We start from the raw sequence: 10,626 nt of genomic DNA, 5'->3' as shown, positions 1-10,626 counted from the left end.
CCTTTAACTAATTCCAGTTAGGTTCTTCTTTTAACACAAAGATCTTTTAAGATCTTACTGTCGTCTTATGTGGACGGTCCCTTCCAGATAAAATGTTTCCTTGTGAAAGTTAATTTATACATGTGACATTTGTTTAAGTTTTCAAAATATTTCAGATTATGTCCAAATCTGACAAGGGGGCTTTGCGCTTTGCTGCTCTGGCTGTCTGAGTAATTTACGGCAGAATATCGTCTCTCGCACTCGCTATTCATATTTGTGAATAAATGTTTTACAGTTTGATTTACGCAAACTGCTGGGCATTAGCAATCATGTGTACAGATTGTAAAGCCCTCTGAGGCAAATTTGTAATTTGTGATTCTGGGCTATACAAAATAAACTGAATTGAATTAGCATGCTTTTCAAAATACATAAAAGTGACAATTGCATGTGACAAATGAATGTTTTACAGTATAGAGACCCAACGAAATTTGCATTTGCATGCGCATGTCAATCAAGGGCGCTGGTGACCCCCCCTGTATTTCGCACAATGGTTAAGACTCCTAGTTTGCTTGAAACTTGACAATCCCACAATGCGGACAGGACAGTTTTTATCTGCTTCGAGTCACTGTGCTAAACTAAATTAAACATGTCTCATGGCCCATCCGTTTGCTGGATGCTCAGAGATTAAGATAATACATTTTTTCATCCGACTTTCTCTGGTACATTTTCTAAAATGTCAAGACAGGTAACACATATGACAAAAAGCTTAAAGTAATCACGGTAACAGTGATCAACCTCTCTATGACTCAAAAGGCTTGGGTCTAAATTTTTCCTCTACAATTCGCTTCTAGTACGCTGCAGTGACACAGAGCCATCCAAAGACCGGTAAAGCTCACCCCAAGCCAGACCTTGGTGAGGAAAAGGCAAAAGAATTCACAGCAAGCAAGTAAATAGAAGTGATTTCTGTTTTGATAACTTTGTATTCATGTCATAAATAAATACAAATGACAATTAGATAAAAGTAAGTTGCATAAAAAAAGACGTGATCCCTAAGAGAGGTTTGCACTGTACAATAATTCAACTCCCATTAATGATAATCATCTTTGTCATATACTCACACAAAAAAACACACACTACTTACGTTTTGGGGGGTGCTGACGTTGAAACACTTGCAGGTATCCTGAGCAGAAAAAAATAAAGAGATTAGGTCAAAATGTTATCAAATATTAAGTCCAGTTCATTCAACCAGCTCCCCTGTCTGAGGTGTCTTGTTTGTTTACTTCTACAATTAACAATAACACTTTTATAACTTTCTTTTTTAAAGAAGCAACTTTTAAAAAACCATAACTTCAAGACGGATGAAAGAGAAGCATTATTTGTCTCTGACACAAGAAAGGATTAGAAAAATAACACAATTACCAGCAAACTAAGCTATGCAGGAATAACTGAAATTGATTCAGATGAGATAGCAAAGCCAAGAGGAAGTGGTAAAGATGTCATGGTGCTGACATTGTGTGTGAACACTGCAGAACTGAGCAGTTTCACACACATAATACAGGGTGCAATTGCAAAGATGTCTGCATTTTTCTTTCACACACATAGGAAGAATTAGCTAACAAGCTGAAATGTTATTTTCACTAACATTCTCCTTGTGTAAAAATGACACTTTCTTGTGTTTTTGCTAATAAATTCTATTCTATTTAACCAGACATTCTATGCTACCAGCAGAATACTACTCTGCTCAACCCTCCCTTTCCAAGTGTGCTGCAGAACTACAGTAGCCTTCAGGTATCATTAAAACTAAGAAAAAGGCCCTCAATCAAGTGTTTGTTTGTTTCGTTCAGGGCTTTTATAGAACAACTTGGCAGATTCCATGAAAAGGACCCTCTCCCTATGTAGATATGAAGGGCTCATTCTAAGATTACTAAAAGTTTCAGTTGATTATACACCATGAATGAATGGTTATGAATACTATATTCCATTTCTGCTAATATATCCAATGCTACACACTGGACCTTTAAGTGAATATTTTCTCACATTCTTCATAAGCAATAAAGGAAGATGGACTACGGTTCAAAGTGAAAAGAGGCAGTGAAGACTGAGCGTAAAGTCCTCAAAGTCAGAGCAACAGAAGTTGGAAAAGGGGAAAAATGGAGAACAACATGGTAGACTTACAGTAGTATGAACCAAGCTGCAGTTCTTAGGACAGTTCTGTCAATCAAAACAAGACACAACGTTAAAGAAATCACCATCATCGTCATTTTTAGTAAAAAGATGAAGTTCCATAAGCAACAGGCTGCTTGCACATGTTTAATCACTTATCTGTTACCCACAACATTATCAGTTTTCCATTTTGCCTATATGACGTGAGTTGCTTAATGAAGTGAGAAGGATACGTGTAGCATGCCTGGAAACAATCTTTATTGTTTGTCAATGATATTACTAGGGGATCTTTTACCATCCACCTGCTGCTTTGATTGCTTTAGTCTGGATTCACCACTTAACTTATACACACACACACACACACACACACACACACACACACACACACACACACACACACACACACACACACACACACACACAAACACACAGACACTATACCAAAAAATATACACTATATGTTTATAAATACAACCTATTCTAATATATACTGCACTACTAAATAGTTTCAAATAAACATCAAGTAAAAAGTGAAATATATACGTAGATCATTAGATTTGTTCTGCGACTACAACAACTGTTAATGTAGAGAGTTGGATCATTTAAAAAGATAAAAGATTACTGAAAACATTTATAAAAAAAAGGTTTCGTTTTTTTCTTTTGAATGCGGTTGTCGAATTTATCCATGTTAACATCTGGTTACTTCAGTCTTTATAAATGAGCTGGAGATCATAATATACATTTAATGACTTTATATTAACTGGCTTGTATGGGAGGTAAGAAACATGCAATATCTGATCAGAATTACTCCAACTTACCTTCACTATATCTCCCAAAGATTTCACTTGAGTGTTGAACTCAAATGTCTTCATGCATGCAGAGGATGCCGAGATGAAGAGAGGCAGCAGCAGTAGAGGCAGCATCCTTGTAAAGGAGGTGGAGGACCCAGTCATGGCTATTAGAGTTGACGGGATGAATATAGAAGTCCTTGCTCACAATGCAAATGCCTGTATTATTATACTAATAGTTTTGACTTGACTTGTGTTTCTGGTCCAGATAAGGTTACTGTAAAGGTCCAGACAATTATTTATGCCTACAGCTGTTTTTCTAAATCTTGTCCTGAGTTCTGAGTTACTCGCCTGTACCTTCTCACGAGGCTTTGTCAAAGGATGGGCAACAGGTTTGCCGCTTTTAACATCAGGATGTGACATTTTCAAACTAATGGGAAATCCCTGCACTATTTGTCCATGGTTTCATGCTCCCACACGAGGACGTCTTTACTCAACAAGATCCTGACATGGTGGCAAGAGTGATGCAGCATGTGTGTGATGTTGCTAGCCACATATCAGTAAGATCTGACTGCATATGACTGTCGCGGCATTTCCTTCCCTCTGTGAAGACCTGACCGTCACTGAACAGAGGAAAGCCAGATATTTCCTCCTCTGCAGTTTATTGGCTGTGGATAAAACTGAACATGTGTTTTTATCCAGCCAGTTTATCCATGGCAGGGTTTCCACGTTAGCTTCACGTGTGCCTGAAGAAGAGTCAATTGTTTGTTCGCCATAACCCCCAAAACCCTGAAAGCCATGACGTGAGACCCTTATGTTAGGGAACAAATGTCAACATGGGGCTACTATGGCTCAGTGGTAGAGCGTGTCGTCCTTCAGTGAATGGCGGTTCGATCCCCGGCTCTCACTTAACCACAAAATTCCAACAGTTCCTGTTCCAGCGTTGTATGAATGGGTATGAATGTTAGTTAATCCTGATGGGCAGGTGGCACCTTGCATGGTAGCCCCTGCCATCAGTGTATGAATGAGTGTGAATGGGTGAATGATGACATGTAGTGTTAAAGAGCTTTGAGTGTTTGGAAAACTAGAAAAGCACTACACAACTAGAGTACATTTGCCAAGTCACTATTTTCTGTGGCCAAAACAATATTAGGCAAATTAAGGCCCTTTTTACAGCCACTATGTTATATTGGGTATAGCTGCAGCCCTAAGATTTAGAACAATTTATCAGAAACTTTTATTTCAGGAATTGAGCATTTCTATCCCTTGACTGTTTATGAGATGCACTCCCATTTCCAGACATATTGATAGGCACCCCACCCTTACCGCATAGGAGCAAGACACCCAGACTGAAGACACAAAACTTGTCTTTAGATATGCAGTGTCGTTTGTGGGTCTGTTGAGTCTTTGTGTCGTTTTGCATCTCTGCACAAGTTTGAATGGCTTTCCTACAAGAACTTTGAACAGTCGATTCAAACAGAGGCTCGGAGTACCAGTCAGAAATCCTCCCATGCTTATAAAACATGATTACACAGTTACAGTAGCTCTTTGAAGCAGCTTTAAAAGAATGCAAGCAGCTTCAAGAACTTGGCTGTGAAAATTGATCCTTACCCAAACACATACATTAAATATTGCTTAAATCAACTCGACCGGTAATATTGCACAAAGGAGAGGGTAAGGATGTGTAAAGGCGACCGTGGCTCAGTGGTAGAGCAGGGTCTTCAATCAGAGTATACAGGGTTCGATCCCCGGCTCCGCTAGTCCATGTCGATGTGTCCTTGGGCAAGGCTAACTAACCCCAAATTGCTCCCGCAGGCTGTTCCTGCAGTGTATGAAGGGATGTGAGTGTTAGTTAGTCCTGATGGGCAGGCGGCACCTTGTATGCTAGCCCTTTTCATCAGCGTATGAATGGGTGTTAATGGGTGAATGATGTAAAAGCGCTTTGAGTGGTCAGAAGACTAGAAAAATGCTATACAAGTACAGTCCAGTTACCAATTAAAATGTAAAGGTGTTCAATACAGTTATAATGCTACATATGATCTAAATTTGTTCTAAACTATCCTTCAATTTATTTAATGTTAATTTCATAATTACCTCTCTATAGAGTAGTTTTTATTGGCAGATTCAAATTGTTTTAATCAAGATTAACGTTATCGAACAGAATTATGTTAAAATGACCATAACCTCTTAACCTCTCATTCTTGGTGGTGGCACTTTATGTGTTAAAATGACATCATGGTTTGGTTAAAATAACTTCATTATGTAACTTCTTACTTAGCCTACGTAATTTAAAAAGCTTCTTTTTGGTTAAAATAACTATATTTTATGGATATCAGTTTAAGTAGCCGACATCATTTCAAGTAACTCAATTGCTTTTGGTTTCACAATGCACACAAAAAAAGGTCTCTGTGCTGAAACTCCCGTATTTGACCCATCCATTTACCCCAACCTCTTACTTATGCAGACTTTGATTCAAATTGATTTCTTTTGAACCTGGGAATTTGTGTGTCCACCACGAAAAAGTATCTTAATTGACGTTCTATTGACTGATTGTTTCCGTGGTGCCGGCACATCATTTTAACACACTGCATGTGGGCATTACATAAGTAATGGGACATTAAAGGGCAGCCATAGAAAGCTTTAAGATTAAGAATTCAGCAAGGTAACCAGCTCTGACCAAGGGTAAATAACTTGTGCTGTGCAGCATGAAATCTTATTTCTCTTTCAATTGTATTGACTGCATACTTTATTAAATCAACATTAGTTTGTTTGGCTGTCATCAGATACACAGCAAACAACATTAAAAGGATGATGTGATAAAATGAGTCTGTACCTGTTTTATTCATCTGGTGTACTCTCTTACTCTCCCCTTGGACTATTTACCTGCAAGAAACCAGAACCTGCTAAAACATGATTGCTCAATACTACTCGGACTATAAACAGAAACCACTAAGCTTACAATATCAAATACTTGTCCCATTGCCTCCAGAACCTTCTTTCATATGCTGATATCTGTTTATGGAGATTACATATGTAAGGATACTTAGTCCAGATTTGAGCTAAAAGTGTCTGGATGTCGTGATTATGGTTTGCCATCCTGTTACGTTACTATTATATTCTCCAGGAATAACCAATTAATGACAAATGTAACTGTAGTTAACAGTGTGGTCTCAAACTTCATAGAGAGTTCCGTTAACTAAATGAAATCCATACATGTGCAAATTTCCACTTTAACCTTTGTTCGTTGAGCTTAAAAAAAAACCAATGGAAGTCCCAAACAATATTTTTTTTTATCTCTTTTTCAATGAGGCCTATCAGTAACCTGCACACATATATCAACTCACTGAGGTTAACCTCTGCTTACACCAAACATGAAAATGCTATTACTAAATAAATACAAGAGAATGTGAGTGAGTAATAAGGCAAAATGTAATCTCTGCCCTGACATTTAGGGACAACAATAGCATGTCCTTTGTCCAAACATAAAAGAAAAAAGCATAACTGAGATGTAATGTAAGATCAAAGGATACTGATGAGCAAAATTGCATTCAGTATATAATATTTTCTATTAGCTACTTGTCACAAAAAGTCCCACTCAAGTTGTGCCAGCAAGTGTTGCTTTGTGAAAGATATGGACAGGACTAAAACACAAAAAGTTTATTTCTCAAGCTGATAATATTGCTGACCAAAACAGCACATCTTACTAATTTCCACATTGAACAGCAAAAGTAACTTTCCCCACATACTGCTTATTAGGTAACTAGACCCAGTGCTGATCCCTGCAGTCAGTGGGAGGCTCAGAAACGAGAGTGATGCAACAGATGAATAACTGCAGTGTTTTTACTTTGAAAACAAAACCACCCTGCCACATCTGAGACTTGATGTATACAGTGGGAGCTTGGTGCGGACAAGCACATAACAAAGAAAATAGAGAAAAGAAAAATAACATTTCAGATGAACACTGTCCTTATGAGATTGTGTATGAATTAAAAAACAACAGTTTGTGTTGAGGCAACCAAAAAGTTAAAGAGTAAAAAAAGACAGTAAAGACTGTGTGATGTATTGGTGTTCCTCTGGTGTACAGGTGTTATTTGCATATAACTGTGGAGTCAACATAATGGCTGATAATGTCAGGCCTTCACCCAGGACACCAAAAACCAACTTTGACTTTTTTAATACTTTTTTTTGGGTACCTGATGTACTTATTTCAACCCAAACCATGATCCAAAACCTAACCAAGGAATTTTCACAGGAACATGTTGCTTCAAAGTCATTTACACACAGGGGCATTGTTGAACAAACAACACAGAATTGCAAAATATTTTGCATCAAAACTATTCATACTCACATTGTTGCAAATTTGCAACTCTTTTTTGATAAAATGTTTGAATAGATTTGTGCAAGCTGGGACCGACTGCCAAGATCCTTTTCGACCCAGAGCTGGTTCGCGGTGGTAGAGAAGAACAGTAATAATAAGCAATGTGCTTCTGTTTGTTGCAGGGAGAGTGTGTATTTTGGAGCAATGGACATTTGTTTTCGGAATATCGGGTTGTCTGACAAATGGGCTTTCTGTCCAAAGGAACATTTTTCTATTGGCGTTTCAGAATAATGGGTTGTCGGAACACTGGCATGGACCTACAATTACCTCATAACTCACCTACTAAGCATTTGTTATTTAGTAAACACTCTCTTATGTTAACATGCCTGTGAGTCTATTTCTAATGGATTCACCTCATAAATCCTGACACATGGCTTTGTCCTGCGTGATAGTGAATGGCGCTTGGGATCATAATCAATTTCCGATTTATGTCAATTGAGAGAACACATGGTGAGTGAGGCTGAAAATGTCCTGAGGGTGGTGTCGACGTAAAAAAGGTCAGAAAGATTTCGCCTGACAATGCTCAATAAATGTTACGGCAGATATTGAAATTTCTTGCATGAGAGTGGAAATTTTGGCCCGATGTTGGTGATAGATGAGGTCAGCAAAAAAAAACAAGGTTTTCTGGGGAAAATTAGGACTCACAGCTAATTCTAAGAGATTATTTTTTAAGATACCTTATTGTTGACTAAAATGTTGATTTCAGTAACCTGAATGGTTCCCCAACAAGAAAGGTGAGGTGGGCATTATATTATTCACCAGCATGAAGTTATCACTACAATGAAGCCTATCAGTAATCTGCACACATATATCAGCTCACTGAGGTTAACCTCTGCTTACACCAAACATGACACTGCTATTACTGAATAAATACAAGAGAATGTGAGTGAGTAATAAGGCAAAATGTGATCTCTGCCCCATGATTTTGGGATGCACACTAGCATGACTTCTTCTCCAGACATAAAAGATAAACGAGGAGGAGATGATGTAAATGATTAGTACCAATTTCTTTTTTCAACAAGTTGTCCTAACATTGGTTATAATTTTACTACCTAAAAACATAGATGAATAGCTAGCAAAGATACCTGCCCACAACCGCCATAGATAAGGTAGAGACTACTTCTAAAAGTTTAATGTCTACACTTTCTTTCTACATTTATACTTCTTACATTTAAAGCAAGATATAATGTGCGAAGAAGTCTGTGTTTGGGGCTATCTACTTCAGTACTGTTACAGCTCTGGACACACAGATATAAATCGGATATAAATAATCTTGTTTGAATCCAGACATGATGTGAGTTACATGTGCAATAAACTATTAAACAAAGAATACAGCTTAAGAAAGGTTATCATCAACATTATTTTACAGACAGAAATGTTGTAAGGCAGTGATTGTGTAATTCATTATAATATGAAACACAAAATAAGTAAGCCACCCGAGGTTCCAAAGAATGAAAATTACATTTATTTCAAAATCATTCAGCAATTACAAGATCAACATAAGATCTGTCTTTGTCCTCTTCATTAATTCCCTTTCCTCCTCTCCTCTCACCGCTCATCTTCTTTCTCTCTACTCCAGGAACTCACTCCTCAGACTCCCCTCGCTGTCTGAGAAGTTGATCAGCTCCTCCACCTCATCACCCTCCTCATCCTCCTCTTCCTCCTCAACCTGCGATGTCTGCACCTCCCCCTCTCCGCCACCCTTTTCCCCAAGCTCAAGGTAGCCCTTGGCTGTTTGGTTGACTGCTCTGCCACTTTTTGTCCAACCTCCTCCTCCCTCCGCTTTGCTTTTTTTGGGCTGAACCATCAGGATGCGATCATCCAAACTGGGGGTCCCTTCAGGGCTGACTCCCTCCCCCGCTGCACGGCTGGCTCGGTCTGCACTTAGGGTGTGAGCGCTGGGATCCAGGGTGATGGTGGACTTGCTTGTGCAAAGACCCATGATTAGTGCCTTCTTGGGAGTCTTCAATGGAATGAATGTCTGATCCTGAGATTGGCTACTTCTCACAATTGTCTCGCGTGGCTTGGGTTTGTCAAATTTGTAGTCTATAACAAGAAAATGAAGCTATGAAGCAAAAATATTAATGTTCATTCATTGCTTGATTTTCAGTTCAAAGGCAGAGTCTCTTTTCACTTCAATTTTTCCGGTTGGCTGGGCCAAAAGATTCACAAACTTTTGGCAATCCTGGTGAAGATCCCTCATAAACCTTGCACCTTGATGATTGTTGAAGGTAAATCAGATGAAAAGCAAATAAATATACATTTCCCTCTTAAAGATCGCAATCACCAACGATTTTGTGATTAAAAAATGAAATCATTAAGTAAATCATTTCAGAGTCCTGAGGCACCTGGCCAGCGAAGATGCTCCCATCCACACTGTCTGGTTGAATATGTTCATCTGGTTTGAATGAGCATCCCAGACGACCTGTCGGAGACAGACTTCTCTATGCCTGCCTTCAGTCCATAGAAGGGGTTTGAGAGAATGGGTTTCACCTCCTTTGCTGTCTCAAGCTATAAATAGAGCCAAACCCATTGGGTATATCTGTTCATCCTTGGACCTCTTGGAGAATGTGGGTGGGGAAAGTGAAGGAGTACTATCTGCTCACCAACTTGTACTGAAATACTCTTGCGCTAGCTACTGATCCAGTTCATAGACTTCCACATGAAGCACGGCAGATTTGAGAGAATCTGATACATTTTTTCTGCAGACAAATTTGAGCAAAGTCTGTGTTAAGCCCTGTTGAAAATGAGCACGTGTCCATTTTCCAAACCGTGTCAATGTGGGGTTCGAGGTGCTCTGCCACAGAAGGTTTTAGCAGCCTGCAATTGTTCTCTCTGCCTCAGCTGGTCTTTTGAGGGTCCTTGACTTTGACCCGCAGATCCCTCTGTCTGTTGGTGTCAGGTCTGCAGATATATTAGTCATCAGTTGACAGATAGTCCGGTTCATTTTGGGCTGATGGGAGAGCTATCAATGGAATTCTGGTGCTGACCAACAACAATCTATGTCTGAGTCTTATGGCACGGTTTGTTTGTGTGGTGGTAGCATGCAAACTAACTATAGGATTTTATGCTAGCAGATATGCTCTACTGATGGTCGGTCAGTTCAGAAAGAGTCTTTTGATCTATATAATGTATATAACCTATTCATGCAAATCAGCGCTGGTATTTTTCCTGATTAATAGGCCAAAAGCTATTACAACAGCTGTGCTTGTACCTGATTCTGTTCATTTTGTCAGTATGTTAAGTCAAATAAAAAGTGTTTAGCCTCAGGTGGCACACTAACGTTATATGGGTCAGCAGAGAAGCTCTGATTTCTTT

This window comes from Anoplopoma fimbria, chromosome 4, assembly GCF_027596085.1.
Source record: "Anoplopoma fimbria isolate UVic2021 breed Golden Eagle Sablefish chromosome 4, Afim_UVic_2022, whole genome shotgun sequence".
NCBI lineage: Eukaryota > Metazoa > Chordata > Actinopteri > Perciformes > Anoplopomatidae > Anoplopoma > Anoplopoma fimbria.
Note: the sequence above shows the minus strand (reverse complement) of the source record.